This window comes from Hyperolius riggenbachi, chromosome 1, assembly GCF_040937935.1.
Source record: "Hyperolius riggenbachi isolate aHypRig1 chromosome 1, aHypRig1.pri, whole genome shotgun sequence".
NCBI classification, from domain to species: domain Eukaryota; kingdom Metazoa; phylum Chordata; class Amphibia; order Anura; family Hyperoliidae; genus Hyperolius; species Hyperolius riggenbachi.
Window position 1 is genome coordinate 591,902,712 of NC_090646.1, and position 24,170 is coordinate 591,926,881.

Below are 24,170 nucleotides of genomic sequence, written 5' to 3' on the forward strand. Positions count from 1 at the left end.
TCCTTGCATCGATTATAGAGCTTTGAACAAAATTACCATCCAGAACCGCTACCCCCTGTCGTTAATCGAGGATTTGTTTTCACAGGTTTCTGGGGCCCAACTGTTTTCCAAGCTGGACCTGAGAGGGGCTTATAACTTGATACACATTAGACAGGGGGATGAGTGGAGAACAGCCTTCAACACACCCGATGGGCATTACAAATACTTAGTGATGCCCTTCGGGTTGTGTAATGCCCCGGCCGTGTTCCAAGAATTCGTCAATGAAATCTTCAGGGAGGTACTGGGACATTTCGTTGTAGTATATTTGGATGACATCTTGATTTTTTCCAAAAACCTCAAGGAGCACAGAGAGCATGTTAAATTTGTGCTAAATAAACTTAGACAGAACTGTTTGTATGCAAAGCTTGAAAAGTGCCTGTTCGAGGTGTCAGAAATATCATTCTTGGGGTACATCATATCCACCAGTGGTCTATCCATGGACCCCAAGAAGGTTTCCACGGTCTTGGAGTGGTCTCAACCCTCTGGATTGAAGGCACTCCAGAGGTTTTTAGGATTTGCAAATTACTATAGGAAATTCATTAAGGGGTTCTCATCCGTGGTCACCCCTCTCACTGATCTGACCAAGAAAGCGGCAGATACCTACAATTGGTCTGCGAAAGCTTGTGCAGCTTTCTCTCAGTTAAAGACCCTTTTTTGTTCAGCCCCCATTCTACGTCATGTGGATGTGACACATCCTTTCATTGTGGAGGTGGATGCCTCTGAGATAGGAGTGGGGGCTGTTCTGTCTCAACATTCAGGGCCTCAGGGACGGTTGCATTCGTGTGCATTCTTTTCACGCAAATTCTCGTCAGCGGAAAAGAACTATGATATTAACAACAGGGAATTGTTGGCCATCAAGATGGCTTTTGAAGAGTGGCGTCATTGGTTGGAGGGGGCGGAACATGTGATCATGGTATACAACGATCATAAAAATTTAGAGTATACTGAAGGGGCAAAGAAACTCAACCCGAGGCAAGCTCGTTGGGCTCTCTTCTTCTCCTGGTTCAGGTTTATAATAACGTACAAACCTGGTAATAAAAACATCAAAGCAGACGCTTTATCCCGTTGCTTTGAGCCTGAGACAGTCCAGCCCTCATCTCCTGTCAGTATACTGCCTGAGCATGTAGTGGTGGCCGCTACTGAACCCATGGAGGATCTGGCAACCACTCTGCAGCCATTTCAACACGATGCTCCAGAAGGGAAACCAGATGGTCTTCTGTTCGTCCCGTTACATCTGCGCCTTCAGGTCATACAGATGTTTCACTGTCATAAAAATGTGGGACATCCTGGCTTAGCCAGAACACAGGAATTGTGTCCCGTTGTGTGTGATGGCCTTCAATTAAAAACGATTGTAAAGAGTTTGTGTTGTCTTGTACGGTCTGTGCCCGGAGCAAACTTTCCCTGCAAGCTCCTGCGGGAACTTTGCAGCCTTTGCCTGTACCCACCGAACCATGGACCCACATTTCCATGGATTTTGTGGGGGAACTTCCTATGTCAGAAGGAAAGATGGTGATTTGGGTGGTAGTGGACCATTTTAGTAAAATAGTTCACTTTGTACCCCTGGAAAACCTCCCCTCTGCTCAAGAATTAGCGGATCTCTTTATCACCCACATCTTCTGACTGCACGGGATACCCGAGAACATAGTTTCTGACAGGGGAGTACAATTTGTCTCAAAATTTTGGCGAGCTTACTGTCGGCAGTTGAGGTTGACCTTGTCCTTTTCCTTAGGGTTTCATCCCGAAACTAATGGTCAAACGGAGAGGATGAACCAGTCTCTGGAGCAATTCCTCCGTTGCTACGTAGCAGATTCCCAGCATGAATGGGTGAAATTCTTTTCTTTTGCGGAATTTGCCCATAATAATCTCAAGAATGCATCCTCAGGGTTTTCTCCATTCCAAGTAGTCACAGGGAGGTCACCGAAATTTTCTCCACTACCTGTGGCTAATTCTCTTTTTCCCACATTAGAAGGGTGGCAGGACTATTTTAACCTCTTTCCGCCCACGTCATGCCGATGGGCATGGCCGCGGCGGCAGCCCCAGGACCGCCTAACGCCAATTGGCGTAAAGTCCTGGGGCTCTTGTTTGCAGGAGATCGCGGGCACGCTGTGTGCGCATCTCCGGCTTGGGGGGCGGAGCTCCGCCCTGTCTTCAGTCTCCGAGCAGCTATCGCTGCTCGGGAGACTGTTAGATGGCATGATCGCCGTCTATTTGTATGGTGCAGCGCTGCGATCAGCAGCAGCGCTGCACTGAGGACAGCCGTGTGACACGGCTGCCCCCCTGGGGGACAAGAGAGCGATCGGCTCTCATAGGGTGAAGCCTATGAGAGCTGATCGCCATGATTGGCTGGCTGGGGGGAGGGAGGGAACGGGTTTAAAGGAACAAGGTTTTTTTTTAAAAAAGACACAAACAAATATTGATTAAAAAAAATAAACATGAGGGGAGCGATCAGACCCCACCAACAGCTCTGTTGGTGGGGACAAAAGGGGGGGGGGGGAATCACTTGTGTGCTATGTTGTGCGGCCCTGCAGCTTGGCCTTAAAGCTGCAGTGGCACATTTTACTGAAAATGGCCTGGTCACTAAGGGGGTTTAGCCCTGCAGTCCTCAAGAGGTTAAAAGTCAACCTGGAAAAGGATTTTGAGGTACAGAAGAGACATGCGGATAGGAGGCGTTCTCCTGAGTGGGATTTTTCCCCGGGAGATAGGGTGTGGGTCTCCACACGTCATATTGCTCTGAGACAACCCTCTGCTAAGTTGGGGCCTAAGTATATCGGTCCATTTCCCATTACTGAAAAGCTAAATGAGGTGGCATATAGAGTGGCTCTGCCAGCCACTATGAGGGGTGTAAAATCCTTTCACGTTTCTTTGCTGAAGCCAGCTGTACATGCGGACTCCTCTCCCCCCCCCCCCCCTGTTGTGATTGATGGGGAGCCGGAATATGAGGTTAAGGAGATCCTGGATTCCCGCAAGGTGCGAAATTCTGTACAGTATCTGGTTCACTTTAGAGGGTATGGTCCTGAGGAGAGGTCATGGGTCCCTGCTCATCATGTTCATGCTGAGGAATTAAAACAACAATTTCACTTATCACATCCTGAAAGTGCATCAGGGGCGTGTCCAGAGACCACGCCTCAGGGGGGTAATGTCAGGAACAGTTTTGTTACCTCTGCAGCGGGAAGCGGCACGGCCGCCGCTTCCGCGTTTGACGTCACCACGTCTGCGGCCGCGTCCTCACGGGCGCCTCTTGCTCCTTCCGGCAGAAAAGGCCTCTCTCCATTGCATCAGCACAGATCAGCACGCGTGCGCACCAAGCGGCAAGATCTTTATGCGCTGAGGAGGCGCGTCAGCTGACCTCTGCTCGCCGCTCCTCAGTGCTGATTGGTTGACTCGCACAGGGCGGGTCATTTGGGGCTGCTTGTCGGTATTTAAGCTATGAGCTGTCAGTGGCTCATTGTCTGTTGTTGCTGAAACTTCGCACCTTACTCAGATCCTTGTGTGCTTGAACCGACAGGACCCCGGGGATTCGCACTTAGCTTAGGATTATTATTATTATTACTGTATATTGATTATTACTGTGTATGACCTTTTGCCTGTACCTCTGATTATTCTCTGCCTTACGATTCTGTACCTTTGCCATTATGATCTGTTGCCGACTTCTGCCTGAACATTCACTCTGATCTAGTCTTACGATTCTGTGCCTTTGCCAATCTGATCTGTTGCCGACCTCGGCCTTTATACTCACTACGATTTTACCTGACGACTTTGTACTTCTACTGACCGATCTGTTACCGACTACGCCTGTACGACCACTCTTTGTGAGTGATAGCCCGTCACTCGGGGCTATCACTCTCCAGTGCTCCTGTATATTACCCTGCACCAAATCACGTGTGATCACACTTTTGAATAAAATACTGACTATTGTGCTTATAGAGCTCATTCTGATCATCAGATACATCACTGATCATTACAATTGGTTTTATATATATGATACATTTTTACTCTGCTGGCAGCTCTGTTCCATTTTGCATGATTTCAGGTATGTATAAGGCTTTACCTTTCATAAAGATGAATGCAATAGCTCAGAATACAGAACAATGAGGCTGATGTTCCCAGTTCCGTACAGAGAGAGAGAACGCGTCTCCCATATTGTTGATTTTGGATCTCCTTGGAGCAGGGCAGACATTACAATAATATTTCCTTTCTGCTTGTCTTATTTCTTGTTTAAATGTACATCTTTCCACTATTTCATGTGTTTATTTGACGACTCCTGAAGATGGATCTGCAGAAATACTAAACCTGTCTCTTCCCATGATTATATAAAAAACTGTAACTACAACATTCCCTCCAATGCAGAGAGACGAGCTGCAAAATGAATATAAGGTTTTTTAATGATCTTAATGTTTGGGGAAGAAAAAATGATTCTGTCTAGCAAAAGGCTTACTGGTACATTTTGTAACCTAGTACAGTAGTGAGTTTTTCCATACGCTGGCTGAGTGAGTTGTAAAGACGTTGCTAGTCTGCAAAACTGACTTTACGTAAAAGGGAATCACAAAAATTCAGGCTCTGCCATCTACATCATGAAACCTGTTTGCAGCAGGGCCAGTTCTAGACTTTTTGCTGCCTGAGGGAAACTTGTGAGGATGCCAGTGGTGTACCTACTATAAGGCTGCAGGTGCTCACAGCACCGGGTGTAGCCATAACTAGGGGTGCCGCTGTGGTGCTCAGTCACAGTACAAACATGGGGTATATAATAATACAGACACTGGTGTACACCAATATACAAGATACATAATTGGTGACAAAATACAAAAATGATACAAAGTACAGAATACAAAATACAGAAGTGGTAATGACAGTGATAAAAGTAACATGATAAATAAAATGTATAATGATTTCCAAGACACAAAAGGGGAGAGAGCCCTGCCCTTGTAAGCTTACAATCTAACGGGAAATGGGGGGGGGGGGGGGACAAGAGGAGGGGTAGTATACAACAAATATATAGAGGCAGTGTGGTTTTGGATACCTAAAAGGAGTGCAATTTGGTTAGGACAAAGGTAGTGGCATATGCTTGTCGGAACAAATTAGTTTTTAGAGAGCATTTAAAGATAACAAAGGTTGGTGAGTGACGGATGTGTTGTGGGAGGGCATTCTAGAGGAGGGGTGAAGCGAGTGCAAAATCTTGTAAGCGTGATTGTGAGGAGGTGATTCTAGAGGAGGACAACAGAAGATCATGTGCAGATCTGAGATTGCGATTGGGTTTGTATCTGGAAATTAGTGAGGATATGTACCGGGGAGAGAGATTGTGGAGAGCTTTGTAGATTAGGGTTAGGAGTTTGAACTGGATCCTCTGGTTAATTGGCAGCCAGTGAAGAGCTTGACAAAGAGGGTTGGCAGAGGAAGATCGAGAAGAAAATGAATGAGACGAGCAGCTGAGTTCAGTACCGACTGGAGTGGGGCCAGTCTGTTAGAAGGTAGTCCACAGAGTAGTATGTTGCAGTATTCCACACGAGATATTGGCGTCAATTCACCAGAGGTTACCAACCTATTTATCTCTTGGGAGGTAATTTACCTCCTGTGATATCTCCAAATAGCAATTCTCCAGAAGTATAGGGGAAAATATCGACAGAGAGAAATGCAAGAGATAAATGTGAGATAAGAATGAGATAAATAAGTGATAGTTAGTAGTTAGTTTTTCTCCAAATCACAATTGACCAGGGAAGAAAGGGGGTGTGGCCATTCGTTATTTTTTCATCTCTTTATCCCCTGAATGAACCTGGAGATATCATGGTTTTCACACAGCAGCTGCTGCTGTGGAAGATGGAGCCTTTTGAGCTTACTCTGTTAGGCCTGGTGCACACCAAAAACTGCTAGCAGATCCGCAAAATGCTAGCAGATTTTGAAACGCTTTTTCTTATTTTTCTGTAACGTTTCAGCTAGCATTTTGCGGTTTTGTGAAGCGTTTTTGGTGTAGTAGATTTCATGTATTGTTACAGTAAAGCTGTTACTGAACAGCTACTGTAACAAAAACCACCTGGCAAACCGCTCTGAAGTGCTGTTTTTCAGAGCGGTTTGCGTTTTTCCTATACTTAACATTGAGGCAGAAACGCCTCCGCAATCCTAAATCTGCAGCAGCCCGGGAGTATGCGTTTCTGCAAAACGCCTCCCGCTCTGGTGTGCACCAGCCCATTGAAATACATTACCCAAGCGTATCCGCAGCCGCAAGCGGATCGCAAACCGCAGCCGAACCGCTCTGGTGTGCACTAGGCCTTAGAGCTTGCTTCTATTATGAGGAGACGAAGGCGCAGGAGGAGGGTCTGTTTAATCGCCCCTCGTATTTTTCGTGAGAGAACAGTTCTTGATAATTTTACTGAGACAGAGGTGGTGAAGAAGTTCAGACTCACTCGTGATATGATTTATGATATGATCCGGCAGTAAAAGGCGGGAATACTCTGGTCAGGTAGTGGTAAAACTCCACCTCCTACCCACAATGCTTCACTTTCAAGCTTACGGAGAGGAAAAGTATCCCATGTAAATCATTAATACCGATTACCTAACTCTCTGCTTTCTCACACTTTCCTCATGCATATCTCTCCATTATCCCCTGCTATCAAACACTTTTCTCTCTGTCCTCTCACACTGGTGAATTGACTCCAGAGTGTTAAAATACCTCATGAGATAAACTACCTACCTTTTTTCTCTTAGTAAATCCTCTCTGGTGAATTGACGCCATTATAAGAGCATGTATTAACATTTTAGTTGTGTCTTGAATGAGAAAAGGTCGGATGCGAGATATGTTTTAGAGTTGGAGATGGCAGGAGCTGGTTATGGAGTGAACATGTGGAATAAAAGAGAGAGATGAGTCGAATATTACCCCCAAGCACCGAGCATTGGGAACTGAAGTTATGGAAGTGTTATTAACATTTATTGTAACTTCAGGCAGAGAGGTGGACAGAGACTGAGGAAAAATGATTAGTTCTGTTTTACTCATATTAAGTTTTAAGAAGCGAGAGGACATGAAGGAGGATATAGAAAACAAGCAGTCTGGAATAATGCAGGGCAGTCTGCTGTTTCAGAAGCCAGTGATACAGGTGCTGACAACTGACTTCTGTAGTGAGCAGAGAAGCAAGCTCCAGGTGATTTAGATTAGCTTGATTGCAGGTAATCTTATCTCTTTTTCCAGCTCCCCCTCCCACCCTGTTGTCTTCCCCATGACCCTTTTCTCTTTTCAGATTTTAGGGGCTTCTTTTAAAGGACTTACGAGGCCAACTACGTAAAAAAAGTTAATTACCTGCCTCTAAGTTTCACGCACGGAGGACGCCGTCCGCGTCCTCCGTGCAGCGCCGCCGGGTCCCCCGCTCATTATCCTGCCCGGGCCGGCTCCCGACCCCACGGCCCGGGTCGGGCTCTCCTTCCCCTCCAAAGATGGCCGCTTCCTCTGGCCGTGACTGCGCAGTCCGCCTGGCCGCGAATGCGGCTGCGCAGCTCTAGGGCCAACCCCTCCGTTCCACGCTACGTAGCGTGGATCGGGGACCCGGCGGCGCTGCACGGAGGGCGCGGATGGCGTCCTCCGTGCGTGAAACTTAGGGGCAGGTAATTAACTTTTTTCACGTAGTTGGCCTCGTAAGTCCTTTAACAGCATGTCCCTGCCAAACAGCACTGGTGATATCTGCAGTTCTGATGAGAGTCCTTTCTGCCATTTCTCCTCTTCAACCAGGCTCTTTGTCTTGTGCCTCTACCTCTTTATGCCCCCCTCCTCCTTTGCATCCCCCTATTTCGTATGTCCCCCTTTTCTGACTGTCCTCAGAGGAGCTTGCAATCTAATTGTACCATAGTCATAGTCTAATGTTCTACTATATTATTATTGTGTATTTATATAGCACTGATATCTTCTGCAGCACTGTACAGAGTACAGAGTTTCATAACGGTTAGCTCCGTCCACATCCTGATGACTACTTTTCCCCAAAAATCTCCCAAAATTTGCAGCGGCACCTCAGTGCCCCAAACTGTCAACCCTCCCATCAAAAAAAGTGTGTGTGGGGGGGCGGTTGGACAGCGGGTGTCAAATTCCCTAGGTACGCCACTGGAGGATGCACCTCCCCCCCCCCCCTGATTTGGAATGATTGCACTGCACCTGACAATTTAATCTGCTTTATTTAATGTTCTCACATGACATGCTGCAGCTCAACACAATAACACTCTGGCTGGCTGTGAGCCTGTGACAAACACACTGCTCACCCTCAGCCACTCCATTCCTCCTCAGTCAGGGCAGCAGTGTCACCTCCTCCCTTCTGCTGTGCAAGTCAAACGAAACACTGCTGCTCTCCCGCCTTCCCCCTCCTTACTCACTGTCAGACTCCTCACACAGTATAATGAGCTGCTTTTTCCCAATGATGACCTCTTCACCTCGCTTTCCTCTCCCTTCTCCTGCTACTCTGACTGCATGCAGTAAGTGTAAACACAGTACAAACATGCTGCCCCTGTAATCTTTGCTGCCTGATGCAAATGTTTCACCTTGCTTCATGAGAGAACCGGACCTGCCCCCAGTGCATTGTTGTAAGTGGTATGGTCCATGCTAGGTACAGATATCACATAAGAGAGTGGGGTCATCTTTTCCTAGGAAAGAAAAAGAAGGCAGAACAGATCTTCTAGGGTTCATTTGGGCACTGAAGACCAGCAGTCACCTCAGAATAGTTCTGCCACTTTACTGAAGAATGAATTGACGTGCATAGCTACTAACGTATTGGGACTAGTTAATTTTGGTGTGAGGAAATCCTGGTGTGCCAGTTTTCATTGGTAACTGGTTAATTTTGGGGCCAACATGTTATCAGCGGCCGTAGGTGCTTTATTGTAGTTTTACTGTTTGTCTGTTGCATAACTAAAATTCTGGGCACTGAAGACGACAGAAGATGAGCATCAGCTAGGTTTAATGGTTAGGGTTTATATCGATTTGGGCTAGCAGTTAGCTTTAGGCATAGATTAAGAGGCTTGAGATTAAAAGGCAGGGAAGGGGTAACTTATTTTTAAGTGCTAGGTTTAGAAGATTAGGGTTCGGCATTAAAGGGGCACTATAGCAAAGAAAAAAAAATAAAAGTTAAAATCTAACATATCTGACAGATTTTGGACTAGTCCATTCCTCATGGGTAGTTCTCTGTACTTCTTTTATCCTTTATATATATAAGTATACTGGGAGTGGCCTCCCTATAATCGTACTGATGGCACTGTCTTTGCTCCCGGCGGCTCGCCTTCTGCCTGGCGCTCGTTCATTACAATGAAGAGGCTACTGCACATGTGCAAGGGCCATTACTTCCTGTTTAAAGGTCCTGACTAGTACTAGTCAGAGTCTACTTACAGGACTTACTACAGGCGAAAGGAAGAGGGGGAAGGGGGGCAGAGGACACAGCCTGCCAAAGGATGCCATTTGTAATAAAAGTATGTATTACATTAAACCTCGTCGTTTTGGTCTCAGATATCCTTTAAGTGTTGTGGGAAGAGCAGCAGCAAGTCTATCAATTGTACTAGCAAACTGGATTGCATTAAGTTAACCTTCTTAGCATATCAGTAAAAGATGTCTAAAGTCAAATAAGCAAATGTTGTGGATATAAAGTATTACATGACTCAAATGTCTGGAAATCAGATATGATGTGGAAAGGAGCCTAATCAATCCTTGTCTCTAATATCACACTCCAGGGTAACAGCTAATTGCGTAGTGGAAAAAGGATGATTGTTGCAGGTAAGAAAAAAGAATATTATACTGTAATAAATGCATTTGGTTTCTCAGTAATATAATTCAGATGGCGATCTGCAGGTCAACTGCGATGTTAATTGGATTAACGTCAGTTATACAAAATACATTTATTAAGGGAGATGTCAAGATTTGATGTGTTATATTTTGTTTATCGGCTGTATAAAGATGTAGAGATAATCCTGAGGTCCAGCAGAGCCATGAGATTAGCTATGATGAGAAGATAGGTCACAGTGTTCTGTGTGTACAGCTAGGAAAGCTGGCAGCTCAGATATCGCTTTCTTTAAAAGACATTTATTCAGAGCCGGTTCTAGACTTTTTGCTGCCTGAGGCAAACTTGTGAGGATGCCCCCCCAATTTGGAATGATCATACAGCACCCAACAATTTACTATGCTTTATTTAATGTTCTCACATGACATGCTGCAGCTCAACACAATAGCACACTGGCTGGCTGTGAGTCTGTGACAAACTAACTGCTCACCCTCAGCCACTCCATCCCTGTCTTTACCTATGTCCAATAAAAGTATTCTCTTTACACCTCCTAACTGAGGGAAGACTGCTTCATTACCCATATTTACCCATAGCATCAGGGGCGTAACAATAAACCCTGCAAGGAATGCAGCCGCAGGGCGGCCCAGAAGCTGCAGAGGGCCTGTGGGGGGGGGGGGGGGGGGGAGAAGTTTATTTTCCCTGTCCTGAGAGACTGACAACTAAGGGCACAGAGAGAAAAAGCTTTTTGCTCTCTGCACAATTGTTCTAATGACTGCATCTGCTCAGCCACTGATAAGGAATCATACAAAGTTTTGTAGACAAAGATTTGTAGACAGTCCCTATTCAGTGTGCAGCAGACTCTTGTGTATAGTGCCCTGCCCCCAGCAACAGAGATGGACAGAGTGAGCGTAATAAGCTGAGGCTGGGAGCACACTCGTCTGTCGGTTTTCTGTATGCGTTTTCTGCACACCATGGGCTTAGTTCACTGAACCGTGATAACTCAAATATCCCACCTTATCAAAGATATCACACCTTATCAAAGATCACACCATATCAAAGATATCACACCTTATCAAAGATCACACCTTATCAAAGATATCACACCTTATCAAAGATCACACCTTATCAAAGATCACACCTTATGAAAAGATATCTCCTTATCAGAGTAGCATAGCGAGCACTACGAACTTATGCCTGCTAATTGGCAATGGCACTCATCCTGGCCTGAGCCCTTGCGGGTACGTAGCGCTCGCTATGCTACTCTGATAAGACGTGTTAACTTTGATAAGGTGTGATATCTTTTCATAAGGTGTGATATTTGAGTTATCACGGTTTAGTTCATCAAGCCCCATGTGTGTCTTTATTTGTGAAAACACGCACATTTCATCACAGAAGCTAATGTAATCAATACACAAATTGTGTGCAGTGCTTCACTGCTGTCTGTTTTTATCTGCATGGGGAAAACACATTCAAAGGTGCATTAGTCACATTGGTTCTCCGTTTACCTGTGCAGAAAGTGAGTGGGATGGGGGCCCATCCAAAGTTTTACAGGGGGGCCCAGTGATTTTTAGTTAACCCCCTGCATAGCATACTACATTGGGCCGCCTCCTCTCATATTGTGTAAACAAAACAAGTAACCAAGCTGGAAGATGTATCACAACAATGTGTTACCTGATCTACCTTCCTGCCGGTGGGTACACACGACAGCAAATGGCAGGTGCAAACTAAAGTTTAAGCGATCACAGTACTTTGCAGGGGAGTTGTCGGGGATCTTAAAAATCTGAACGCTATGACAGTCGTTGTCACTGCACATTGCCAAACGTCCTTCACATAAATGCGCGCCTGTACCCACGTTGCGAAATTGTGAAAAAAAATCACTGGTTGTTGGAAGAATCGTATGAAAAATTGCGTAGTGTGTACGGGTCTTTATACTAAATTGTCCAAATCCAGAGTTGCTGAAATCTATTGGAAATGGCTATGCAGTGTGTGGGCAGGCAACAGATCCCTTCCTGATCAGATTCAATCAGTGAAGGATCTAGCTAATGGTCGCTCTGGCCAAACATCGTAGTGGTGTATGACCAGCTTAACTGTCATCTAGCCTTACTCAGCCAGCATCTGAATTGAGGAGAACTAGTGACAGGGACCAGGACGGGTAACTGTAACAATCCCCCTCCTCCAGTACCCCCTGTGCCCAGCAGGGGATATCATAATGGAAACACAACATGCCGGGAAGCAAAGGCAGCAGGTGGTTGGATGCGATTGCATCCGGGCAGTGGAAAGTGGCCCTAATAGCCGGGGTGGCCATTTTATGGGTTCTCTTGGGTAAAAACGGCAGCGCATCATACTCAAATACCGTACTCAAACTCAAATAGTTTTGTATTGAGGAAAATATATTATATATTTTTCAGTGGCATAGCTAATGAGTTGTTGGCCCCAATGCAAGTTTTACAATGGGGCCCCCCAAGCACTCTATACATAACAATTGATATGTCGCACCAAAACCTGCCAATTACAACTACAGTGTCAGAGGTGCAAGAAGGGGATGGGGAACAGTTTGTTAATGATTACCACTATTCCAAGTATCTGTAGAAGTGATTATTATGAGCACAGGACCAATAGAGAGCTAATACTGTAGCTGAGGGAGGGCCCTTCAGGGCCCCTCTGGCCCAAGGGCCCCGATGCAGTTGCTACCTCTGCAACCCTTATTGCTACGCCCCTGATATTTTTGTACTAAAACTAGCTAACACCAAAGATACGCTTTAAAGGAAAGGTTCAGGGTAACGTGGAAAAAAATAAAAATCCATATCCACTTACCCGGGGCTTCCTCCAGCCCGTGGCAGGCAGGAGGTGCCCTCGCCGCCGCTCCAGAGGCTTCCGGTCGTCTTCGGTGGCCGACCCGACCTGGCCAGGCCGGCTGCCAGGTCGGGCTCTTCTGCGCTCCACGGACGGGCTCTTCTGCGTCCCACGCGGGCACGCTGACGTCATCGGACGTCCTCCGGGCTGTACTGCGCAGGCGCAGAACTACTGCGCCTGCTCAGTACAGCCCGGAGGACGTCCGATGACGCCAGCGCGCCCGCGTGGGACGCAGAAGAGCCCGTCCGTGGAGCGCAGAAGAGCCCGACCTGGCAGCCGGCCTGGCCAGGTCGGGTCGGCCACCGAAGACGACCGGAAGCCTCTGGAGCGGCGGCGAGGGCACCTCCTGCCTGCCATGGGCTGGAGGAAGCCCCGGGTAAGTGGATATGGATTTTCATTTTTTTCCATGTTTCCCTGAACCTTCCCTTTAAGAAAAACATGGCTGGCAACATCCGGGCGGGCTGAGGCAGAGGTGAGAGAGGCTCCAGCCTCAGGGCGCAGTGTAGGAGGGGGCACAAAACTCACTCAGCTATTACTCCCCTATTGTGTTTGAAGCAGAGAGAAATAAGAAAAAGGGATACATGGCAGGGACTGCAAGCCAGATAACTAGAGATTAAGGTGTTGGGGGAGGGGAGTTGGTGGCCCTGGGGCGCTTCATAGTCTATAGCAATCAGTGTGTGACGACTGGGGTGTGAGGGTTGGAGGGACGCACTTTGGTGTCTCTGCCTTGTGTGCTGGAGGACCTTGTCCTGGCTCTGAGCAACATATTCAATTAAAAAGCTGTTTCTTAACCAGAATAAATGACAAACCTTGCTCAGTAAGTGTGTATATTTGTAATGAAACTAAAGCTTTTCTTTGGGGTTTCCAGCACTGATTGTGGTCCCACCAGGGATCTGCTGTGATATCACCAGCCATGAGGCTCTCCATACTCTGCTTCTACTCACACATTGGCTTTGTGTACACAAATGTCAGAGTAAATGATTCTGCGAAAACAGCTATAAAGTCAGAGCAGCCAACTTACGGTACATAGTTATTAAAAAGAAATCATAGCTGAATGTTGTGAATCCAGCTTTACTGGGAAATGCATGTGGCCTCTCTTTGACACTGTGGGAACTTTGTAATCAATATATTCTGTTGTTTAGAAGTATAACACATCTATTGTTTGCCAGTCACATGACTTGGCCAATGCTAAAATTGTGCATTTTTTTCCTTGTTTCACAAAGGAACTATGAGGGGTTAGTTTTAAATTTTAACTTTTATTGACAGAAAAATAGAAGCTCCTTAGTTACGCTACTGGACTTTCCTTTAATATCTTAATTGCTAGGCCTCAGTGTGTTGTGGATTTCTTGCAAACCTGTTCCTGTAACTTATGCGCGTGCTGTTCTGACTTTGTTCTGACTTTGAAATCTGCCTATCACCTTGCTTCTGCCTTCTAATTCTGCTCTGCTTACTGGCTTATGTATATGTTTATATTTGTATACTTTGTTTTGTGCTCAGTAGTCAAGTTTTGCATTGATTGAAGGGTTATTTCTTCTTCATTTCTTCTCAAAGCCTCTGAAATACTGCCATTCAGTTTATGGCATCTGAGCCTAATACAGCGCCAAAGACCATTAGCAGAGACCGTAAAACCTTGGTCAAACTTCAAGGAAAATTATGAGGGAGTCACATCAAGCATCCTCCTTCACCTCTGCCAAACTACCTGTGACCTGGATCCTAGCCCAACACAGTTCATGCTGAAATGCTCCAATCTGTTTTTACCAGTATTCCACAAAATTGTAAACTGTTCCTTACAATCGGGAATATTTCCTGCTTTACTGAAGGAAGCAATCATCAGATCTCACCTCAAAAAAACCTTCCCTGGACCCAGATGCAATGACCAGCTACAGACCTGTCTCTAACCTTCCATTTCTGGGGAAAGTAATTGAAAAAGCCGTATACCTCCAGCTAGAAGTCAAAATCCTACAAAACAACATTTATGATCCATTCTAGTCTGGCTTCAGGAAACATTGCAGCACTGAAACTGCCCTCATCCAAATATGCAACCACCTGCTCATGGCAAGAGACAGAGGTGAGTGCTCTATCCTGATACTGCTAGACCTTTCTGCAGCCTTTGATACAGTTGACCATAACATCTTGATAAGCAGGCTACAGGAATAGAGATGGCCTGAACCTCCGATTTTCAGTTCGCGAACCTACCGCAAAAGTTCGGTTCGCGCAAACTTTCGCGAACCGCAATAGACTTCAATGGGGAGGCAAGCTTTGAAAACTAGAAAAATTTATGCTGGTCAGAAAAGTGATGGAAAAGAAGTTTCAAGGGGTCTAACACCTGGAGGGGGGTATGGCGGAGTGGGATACACGCCAAACGTCCCAGGGGAAAATCCGGATTGGACGCAAAGCAGCGTTTTAAGGGCAGAAATCACATTGAATGCTAAATTGCAGGCCTAAAGTGCTTTAAAACATCTTGCATGTGTATACATCAATCAGGGAGTGTAATTAGAGTACTGCTTCACACTGACACACCAAACTCACTGTGTAACAAACCGCAAACAACTGTTTGCATAGTGACGGCCGTGCTGGACTGGTGCGCAGCATGGCCAGAGTGCAGGCCGTGGCGGTTTTCAAGCCCATATGGTCGCCGGGCTGTGATAGCTCAATGATAGAACAACAGTGACTGTCCAGCTGATAAAATTTGGTCTGTCCACAATGAAGCCAACGACCTTATTATCTTTGGTGTGCCACCCCCCGAGACACTCATATAGCCGGCGGTCATTGCTTCATTGTGATATGCAAGCCCCTTCAACACGGCAAAGTAAAGATCACGAATGGGAATGGGCACATGCACATGCCTTTTATTTTGTCGTTGCAGCCGCAGTGCAGCCAGAAAAATTAGGCAGGCATGTACACGCACCAGAAATATTATTATAGGGGCCGCTGCGGGCAGATATGCTGTGTGGGGAGCGACTTAGTCTTGGGGCAGACAGTCACACGGCGTGCAGGCAGAGATGCTGTGTGTGGGGACTGACTTAGTCTTCGGGCAGGCCTGAGCGTGCTTTGCAGACCAGGCATCCGTGGTCAGATGGACCCTTGACCCAACACTGTGTGCCAGAGAGGTCACCACTTGCCTTTCAACATCACAGTACAGTTTTTAAGTATCGCCTTTATGAGAAAAAATTGCGGCCTGGCAGGGGCGTAAGTAGAAATTCCCGGGCCCCCTGCAAAAAAAAAATTCGCCCCCCCCAGGACCCGCTCAGGGACTTTAGGGGGGCAGGAGAGGTCGCAACATAAGAGGAGAGCATGGCAGATCGGTGGGGAGGGGGGACATTCCCCCCCTCCCTCACCTTGGGCTCTCCTCTCAGCGCTCCCCTCCTGAAATCTGTGGTGACAGCGGGCAGCGGCGGCGGCAGGATAACACATACCTCCTTCGCCCCGGAGGTCTTCGATGTCTAAGAGCTTCATGTCACTTCCTGTTTACACAGGAAGTGACTTAAGCACTTACTTGATCGGAGACCTCCGGGGCGAAGGAGGTATGTGTTATCCTGCCGCTGCCGCTGCCTGCTGTCACTACAGATTGCAGGAGGGGAGTGCTGAGAGGAGAGCCCAAGGTGAGGGGGGGGGGAATGTCCCCCTCCCCACCGATCTGCCACGCTCTCCTCTTATGTTGTGATCCCTCCTGCCCCCTAAACTGCCCCGAGCGCCCCCCCCCCCGTGGTTGCAGGAGTCGCATCCTCTATTGTTACGCCGGTGCGGCCTGGTATCGTCCATTGCGGTGTGTGGCTTTGCTTTTGTGTGCTGCTTTTCCTCAGGTGGTCATCCCATTGCAGTTTGTGCTTTGTAATCGTGCCTTCGTAAGGTAGTTGTCCCTACGTGGGTCTTGGTCTTTCCAATGCTCAATTTTTGGTGGCAGAGAGTACAGAAGGCATTGCTCTCATCTGAGGCAGACACACAAAAAAATGTCCACACCGCTGAGCCCTGGGGTGATGGCACTTTGGTGGTGGCAGCTTACTGAGTGTTAAGTGGGGTGCCAGAATCAGAGCAGGAGGACGAAGATATGTCATGCTTCCGTGCGGAGCTGAGAAAGATTAGGTGTTCTGTGTTAAATAGTCAACTACGTCCTGACAATATTGGGGGTTGATGGCACGTGCCTTCTTCTGAACACTGTAATTTGGTCAAGGGCCACACGAAATCACGACAGCGCGACCTCGAACAGACCTGCCAGGTGGCCTGGCTCTGCCTTTTGTTCATATTGGGGGGATGAAGTGAAAGGTATGCACTGACTTGACTAATACAATGTACAGTCACACAGGTGCAGTTAACAGGTATGCACGGAGTGGTATATCACACTGCGTGCACTCACGTAGGTAGGTGGGTGCACTGAACATAACAGGTAGTTATATGCAGTGATGAGGTGGGTGCATTGAACACAACAGGTAGGTATATGCAGTGATGGGTATTACAATGTGCACCTGTCACACACAGACAGGTAGCGGACAGGCACAGTGACACTGCGTGCGCTCAGCTCACGTAGGTAAGTGGGTGCACTGTGAACAACAGGTAGGTAGCTATATGCAGTAATGGGTATTACAATGTGCACCTGTCACACACACAGGTAGTCACTGAATGTGCTGGGCCTGGCAGTGGCACACACAGTATGAATTATCAAGGCTGTCTATGCAACACAAGTGTCAGTGGGACACACAGAAAAAAAATAGATCACAAGAACAAGATTAGCTCTCAAAAGAGCTGTTGTGGGGTGCTATTTTAGCAATAAGAATCAGCAAGGAGCAGGCTAACAAGCCTACAAGAGCCTAACTAATCTTTCCCTATGAGAGTCTGCAGCAGCAGCAGTTTTTTCCTTCTTTATTTACTGCAGGCACACAAGTGAGTATAATGGCCGGTGGTGCCTGCCTTTTATAAGGGGGGAGTGGCTCCAGGAGGGAGTGTATCCTGATTGGCTACAATGTGCCTGCTGACTGTGATGTAGAGGGTCAAAATTGACCCTAATGGTGCATTATGGGGGCGAACCAAACTTCCGGAAAAGCTCGCGGTTCTCCGCAAACGCGAACCATCGGAAGTTCGCCGGCGAACCGTTCGGGCAATCTCTATACAGGAATACTGCGGCATTGATGGCATAGTTCTCCAGTGGTTCAAATCCTTCTTGAGTAGCATAACCCAAAAGTGTCTATGAGGCCCTTCCTGTCCACCTCTGTACCACTTAAGTATGGGGTGCCCCAGGCATCAATCCTTTCTCCCCTGCTTTTAACAATTTACATATTACCGCTTGGAAAACGAATCCAAAAACAGAGCCTGATATACCACTGCTATGCTGATGACACCCAACTATATCTTTCCTTCAAGCTTGGTGTGATAGACCCAACTCCAACTATAAACGCCTGCTTCACCGAACTACAGCAATGGATGAGTGACAACTGGCTGAGACTGAATGTTGATAAAACTAGTCCTTCTGATCAGAGGGCAGCGCATGACAATAAAAACAACTTCTCTTGCAGTATTCACCACTGGGAATAAGAGGCACATATCTCCACAGCTCTGAGCATGTGCTTAGCCTGGGAGTTCTAATTGATGGGGATTTAAACTTCAGAACTCACATATCTGCTGTGGTGAAATCATCCTATTTTCACCCGAAGAACATCACAAAAATCAAGCACCTCATCCCCCCAGAAGATCTGCCAACTTTAGTTCATGCCTCCATTACACCCCGACTGGACTATTGTAATGCTCTCTACACCGGCCTTCCAAAAAAGGACTTGTACCGCCTACAGCTGCCAGACTGTTAACTAACCAACCCCAAACTGTCACATAACACCAGTCCTGCACTCCCTTCACTGGCTACTCATAAAGTGGAGGATCCTATTGAAGATCGGCCTACTGACATTTAAATCACTACATAATCTGGGCCCTGGATACATGAAAGAAATGTTACAGCTGCGTAGCAATCCCTGCAATCTCAGATCCACAGGTTCTGATAATCTAGTCATACCCACCTGGAAACTTTTGGTCCCAGAGCCTGTCATGCCGCTCCAACATTATGGAAATCCTTACCTCAGCAGATCAGGACAGCTCCATCTCTAGAGGTGTTTAAATCCAGACTGAAAACCCACCTGTTCAGTTTGGCATTTGCAGAAATATAATTTTTGTTGTGTTAATACTTCAACCTACTACCAATTACTGAATCTGAGAGAGCCTAAGTGCTTTTAGTCCTATAGGAGAAAAGCGCTATAGAACTGTTATTGTTGTTGTTATTTGAAGGTAGGAGGTTGAAAAAATGACTGCTAGGATGGTGGGGATCATGCGTGATTCTGGACGCGTGGAGGAGGTCCAGTGGTGGCAGAGGTTTGCCAATGATCTTTTCCCCTGCATTGATTAATCTTTGAAGTCTGTACTTGTTGCTTGTGGAAGCGCCTGCATACCATACGATAATAGAGGAGAAAAGCATAGACTCGATTGTAGCCGTGTAGAAGCTGGTCAGCATCTCCTGCGGCATACCAAACTTCCTCAGTTGTCTCAGGAAGAACAAACTTTGCTGGGCTTTCTTTTGGCATTTGGTGGTGTTCTCACCCCATCTCAAGTCCTCGTCAAGTCGGTAATACCCAGGAACCGACCGTTTGGCACTCTGGTGACCTCAGTGCCTTCGATGAAGACCGGTTTGAGTGAGGGAGGGCGCTTTCTGAAGTCCACAATGAACTCAACAGTCTTTGCGGCGTTCCTTACACCAATTGCAGATTCACTCGATCTCACTGCGGTAGGAGCGTTTGTGATCACCATTGATGAGGCCAATGAAGGTGATACCGTCCCCGAATTTAATGACCTTAATGGAGTAAGCAGACGAGGTACAGCTGTTTGTATACAGGGAATTTGCCTTATGCTTTTGTTCTGCACAACTGAAGATTTAGCAAAGTTGTGTTTGCTTTAAATAGTTTTGCCCTAGAAGGTGTCCCTCTTTCCCAACTCTAAGGCCTCTTTCACACCAAGACGTTGCGTTTTAGGGGACGTTAAGGTTGCATAACGTGCCCCTAACGCAACGCATGGTGGTGTTGAAGTTGGACGTCAGATTGAGCTGCGTTATGTGGCAGTTGTTAGGGATAGCGGAGACAACGCCACCACGCCGGGCAGCATGGCGACGGTCTCCGCTTCCCAGCCGGCAGGCTCCGCCGATCACGCGGAGATGCCGGCGCAGGCTGACGAGGACGCCGCCGCCGCGTCTGGTGACATGGCGGCGGGTCCTGCATTGCGTCAGGTGGACTTTAGTCCGTGTGCGGACGCGGATCCTGGGCCTGGCCTCTCCAACGTCCAGAGGCAAAGGGTCTCGCGTGCGCGCGCAAGGAGGCAGGATTTTTACCTCCTACGTAGGAGGGTCAGCTGACTCTCCAGTCAGCTGACCTCCAGAGGTCTCCTGATTGGCTGGGGCTCTGGGGCGGTGCTGAGTAGTCCTCCAGCTACATAAGGACTTGCTGGGCAGTAGCAAGTTGTCTGCTGTCGTAAAAACACTCTGTGTGAACGCTCAGACCTTAGTTCAGTTCCCTGGTGTTGATGCTAAGGATTTCACACCTTAGTTAGGATTGTATTTGATATTTACCTGTGTCTTGACTCTGGCTATCCCTGACTACTCTCTCTCTCTTAGCGATTGTGTACCTTGCCTATCTGATTCCTGTTGCCAACTTTTGCCTGATTACCGATTACTCTTCTGCCTACTGCTCCTGTACTGCTGCCGCCTTCTCTGTCGCCGAACCCTTGCTAGTCTGACCTTTCTCCCTTCAGTGGAACGTCTCCCACTGGAGGGTTTTTCTCTGAGGCTTGCCTCTCCAAGACGCCTGCCCCAAGCAGACGATTGCTGCTCGGGGCCGAGATCCCTCTCTCGGCCTGGTTAGAGGATCTCACACACAGGGTTCCCATTCAGAGGTAACCACACCTCTGAGGAATTGCCGTGTGGTGGATATTTCCACGGTATTGTAATGTTACTGTTTATATTTGTTATCCTTGTCCTAGTGTTCAGAGGTTAGTGATATATCTGTATTATTGATGATTCTGCAGATCATCCATAATCAGGTATATATCTGCATTGCTGGTGATACTGCAGATCATCAACAATCAGATTCTTTCTGTGTGTTGACACCGAACGTTACACGAACGTTACAGCAGTGAATATTAATTTCTGTGAGCAGAAGACTCTTGAGGATGAAAGCCACTTCCTGCTGCACTGCCCCAAATATACTGCAACCAGGGACACTTACTTTAAGAAATTGTTGGAACTATTCCCAGACTTTCTGACACTAGAAGATGAGAGAAAAACATATATCCTACTGGGAGAAGAAGAATCCACAGTGACAATCGCTGCACACTATGTCACAGCATGCCACAGACTGAGAGGAGCATAACGGAACTGTAAACCTAAAAAATGTCCACAGACTGCTTAGTCATTGTCCCCCTACCCCACCCCCTCCCATGTCCCCTATTTCCCCTTGCTTTGGCAATACCTGTAATGAATCTTGGTCATGCCAATAAAGCTATCTTTGATTTGAATATTAATTAGCCATGTGGCTAGACACAATAGCGGACTCTCCCCTCCTCCTCTCCTGACATACATTACTGAGCATGTGCAAGCTGTCTAACGCAGCCACATAGGAGTATAACGCACAGCATGCTGCACTTTCATTTAACGTGCAGCGTTATACTCATATGCAACGTGGGTACTGTGAACAACCCATTGATTTTTAATTGCTGTGAGTTGGGCTGCGTTACAGGCTGCTGTAACGTGGGACTTTAACGTCGCACTGTGAAAGCAGCCTAAAATTTGGGAGGTATGAGTGAATAATGTGTCCTTTAGCATACTTCTCATACATCAGGTCCAGGAAGAGACTGAAGAAAGACTAAAATCATCCGTTTCAAAGCGATTAGGTCTCCTGCAGATGTGGCGTAATATTGATTAATACTTCAAATTTCCTTACACATTAGATCATTGACTAAGGCTTCAGAAGGTAACCGAAGACTAATTGACTCCTACATATGAGCAAGCTGTTTTGTATTAGCCCAAATGATTATATGTCATAACAAAGCTTTTGCTGAGACACACTTGGCAGTGGTACAATTCCCATCTCGCACACCCCCTGATACGGGATCTGTTTGAAGCCTTAAGCTGGCATATCCTATACAGACCCCCATCTACTCTTTCACATAACTGCTGCTTATGGCCCCGACGTGTAAACATTCTCGCTGCAGACCTATAGAAAGTACATTAAGACTGATAAATTAGACTGAGCATTCACCCTTAGGTTTTTTAGCATACATTACAAGCTTAAGACGAAGCAAAGAAGTCATGTGTTCCATTTCCTCTTACATATGCGGTGATACAGAGCCGGGCCGAGGCATAGGCTGGAGAGGCTCCAGCCTCAGGGCGCAGTGTAGGAGGGGGCGCAGAATTCATTCAGCTGTCATTCCTAATTGTGTTTGAAGCAGAAAGAAATAAGAAAAGGGGATACATAGCAGTGACTGCAGGCCAGATAACTAGATATTAAGGTGTTGGGGAGGTTGTGGGCCCTGTGGCACCTCTTAGTCTAATAGCAATCAGTGTGTGACGGATGGGGAGGCAGGGATGGAGGGGCGCACTTTGGTGTCTCAGCCTTGGGTGCTGGAGGACCTTGTCCCGGCTCTGCGGTGATATAATATTAACAGATGCTTGAGGAATACACTAGTCTGTTCTTTAATGAGCTTTGCAATTGTGAAAAAAAAAAAATCTAATTCTTGCAAAAAGATGGTTAAAGAAAAAAAAAAATGATCTTTACTCACCCGGGGAATCCCTCAGCCCCCTGAAGCTGTATGGTGCCCCCGCAGCCCCGCTCCGATCATCCTGTCCCCACCGGCGGCTACTTCCGGGTTCGGCGACAGCCGCCGACAGGCTGGGAACGCGGGTGTTTCTCCGCGTTCCCAGCCGCTATATCACCCTCTATGCTGCTATAGTGTATATATATACATTGCAGTGCCAGAAAGGCACCGCAAGCATGGGGGATACCGGCGTGTAGTCCGGGCCCCCCAAGTGGCATAGGACCGGTGCTGGAAGCATCCGGTCCTATTGCCAGTGTGATGAGAAACATCCGTTTCTCATTACACAGCATGGCCGCATGTTCGGGTCAGGATCCGGCCCGGGTGCGTGGGTCGGATGACCGGACCCGAGAAATAGCGCATGTTGGAAAACTGTCCGGAGTCCGGATCCGATCCGTCTCCGTTCTGTACGGAACGGACGCATGTGTACGTCCGCATAGACTTTGCATTGCTATGCGGAACGTACGTTCCGTTTGTACAGTATACGGTCCGGATCCGATCAGGTGAATCCGGACAGCGAACGCTAATGTGAACCACGCCTAAGTAAATAATTTATAAATGAATATTGTAAAAAAAAAAAAATAAGCAAGTTTATTTATTCCATTATTTTCACTACAGTTCCTCTTTAAAAATATAATGAGCAAAATCATATTACAGTGGTCAACAGTAAGGGCTAGTCCACACTAGGTCCGGAAATGTATCCGTGGCTGCGTTTTTCAGCCCTGATGAAAAACGGAGTCCCGGATACTAATGTTAAAAATAGCAGCCGTCCTCACCCAAGAAAAAAACTGATCCATCTGCGTTTGCAGGGACCCGTTCTCAAAACCTGAACGGAAGGTCCGGATCTGCTGCATTTTCACGCAACGGATCAGGACCCTGATACACGCAGGGGTAGTGAAAAGCAATGAGAAAATGCAACTCCATCTCCACAGGCAAAATAGCATCAAAAACGGATTAAAAAACGGATAGCCTGAACTTTATTATTGGCCCAAAAATCCTCCCACTACCTTCCTAAGAACAGAGACGTTTTCTGTCCGTGTTTTGGGGTAAAAAACTGAACGGAAACTGATGCAAAACTGATGCACTTATTATGAAAACGGATCAGTTTGCAGTCTGGTGGTACTTCCCCTGATCCCGGACTGCAGTGTCCGTCCTGCAACCGTGCCTAGTGTGCAGGGCCGGCCCTAGACTTTTTGCCGCCTGAGGCAAATTTAGGAGAATATTGCTGCCGCCAACCTCCCCCCCCCCCCCCCCGCCTGTGGGTGCGGGGGGGCCGGCCGCCGAGCCGGAGGGGTAGCGGGCAGGTAGGGGGTATTGGGCCTAGAGGTGGGGAGGGGGGTCGGACCCCCCCCTCCCTCGCCTGGGTCCCCCGATCTGCGCTCCCCTCCAGCTGTAATTAGGAAGCAGCCACTTGCAGATCGTAAGAGGCACGGGCGGGGAGGACTCACCTTATCCTGGATCCATCGTGCGCTCCACTGACGTCACTTCCTGCATCGCTGTCCACTTACAATACAGTGGTGATGCAGGAAGTGACGTCAGTGGAGCGCTCGCTGGAACACGGAAAAGGTGAGTCCTCCCCACCCGTTGCCTCTTACGATCTGCAAGCGGCTGCTTCCTAATTACATCTGGAGGGGAGTGCAGATCGGGGGACCCAGGCGAGGGAGGGGTGGGTCCGACCCCCCTCCCCACCGCTAGGCTCAATACCCCCGACCTGCC

General features: G+C 47.4%; 1 protein-coding gene across 1 annotated transcript in view; it reads right to left on the minus strand.

The window, feature by feature from the left end:
• The window catches only part of LHFPL2 (LHFPL tetraspan subfamily member 2), a 436,769-nt gene that overhangs the window by 245,346 nt on the left and 167,253 nt on the right, over nucleotides 1-24,170 (minus strand). The window lies entirely within an intron of this gene.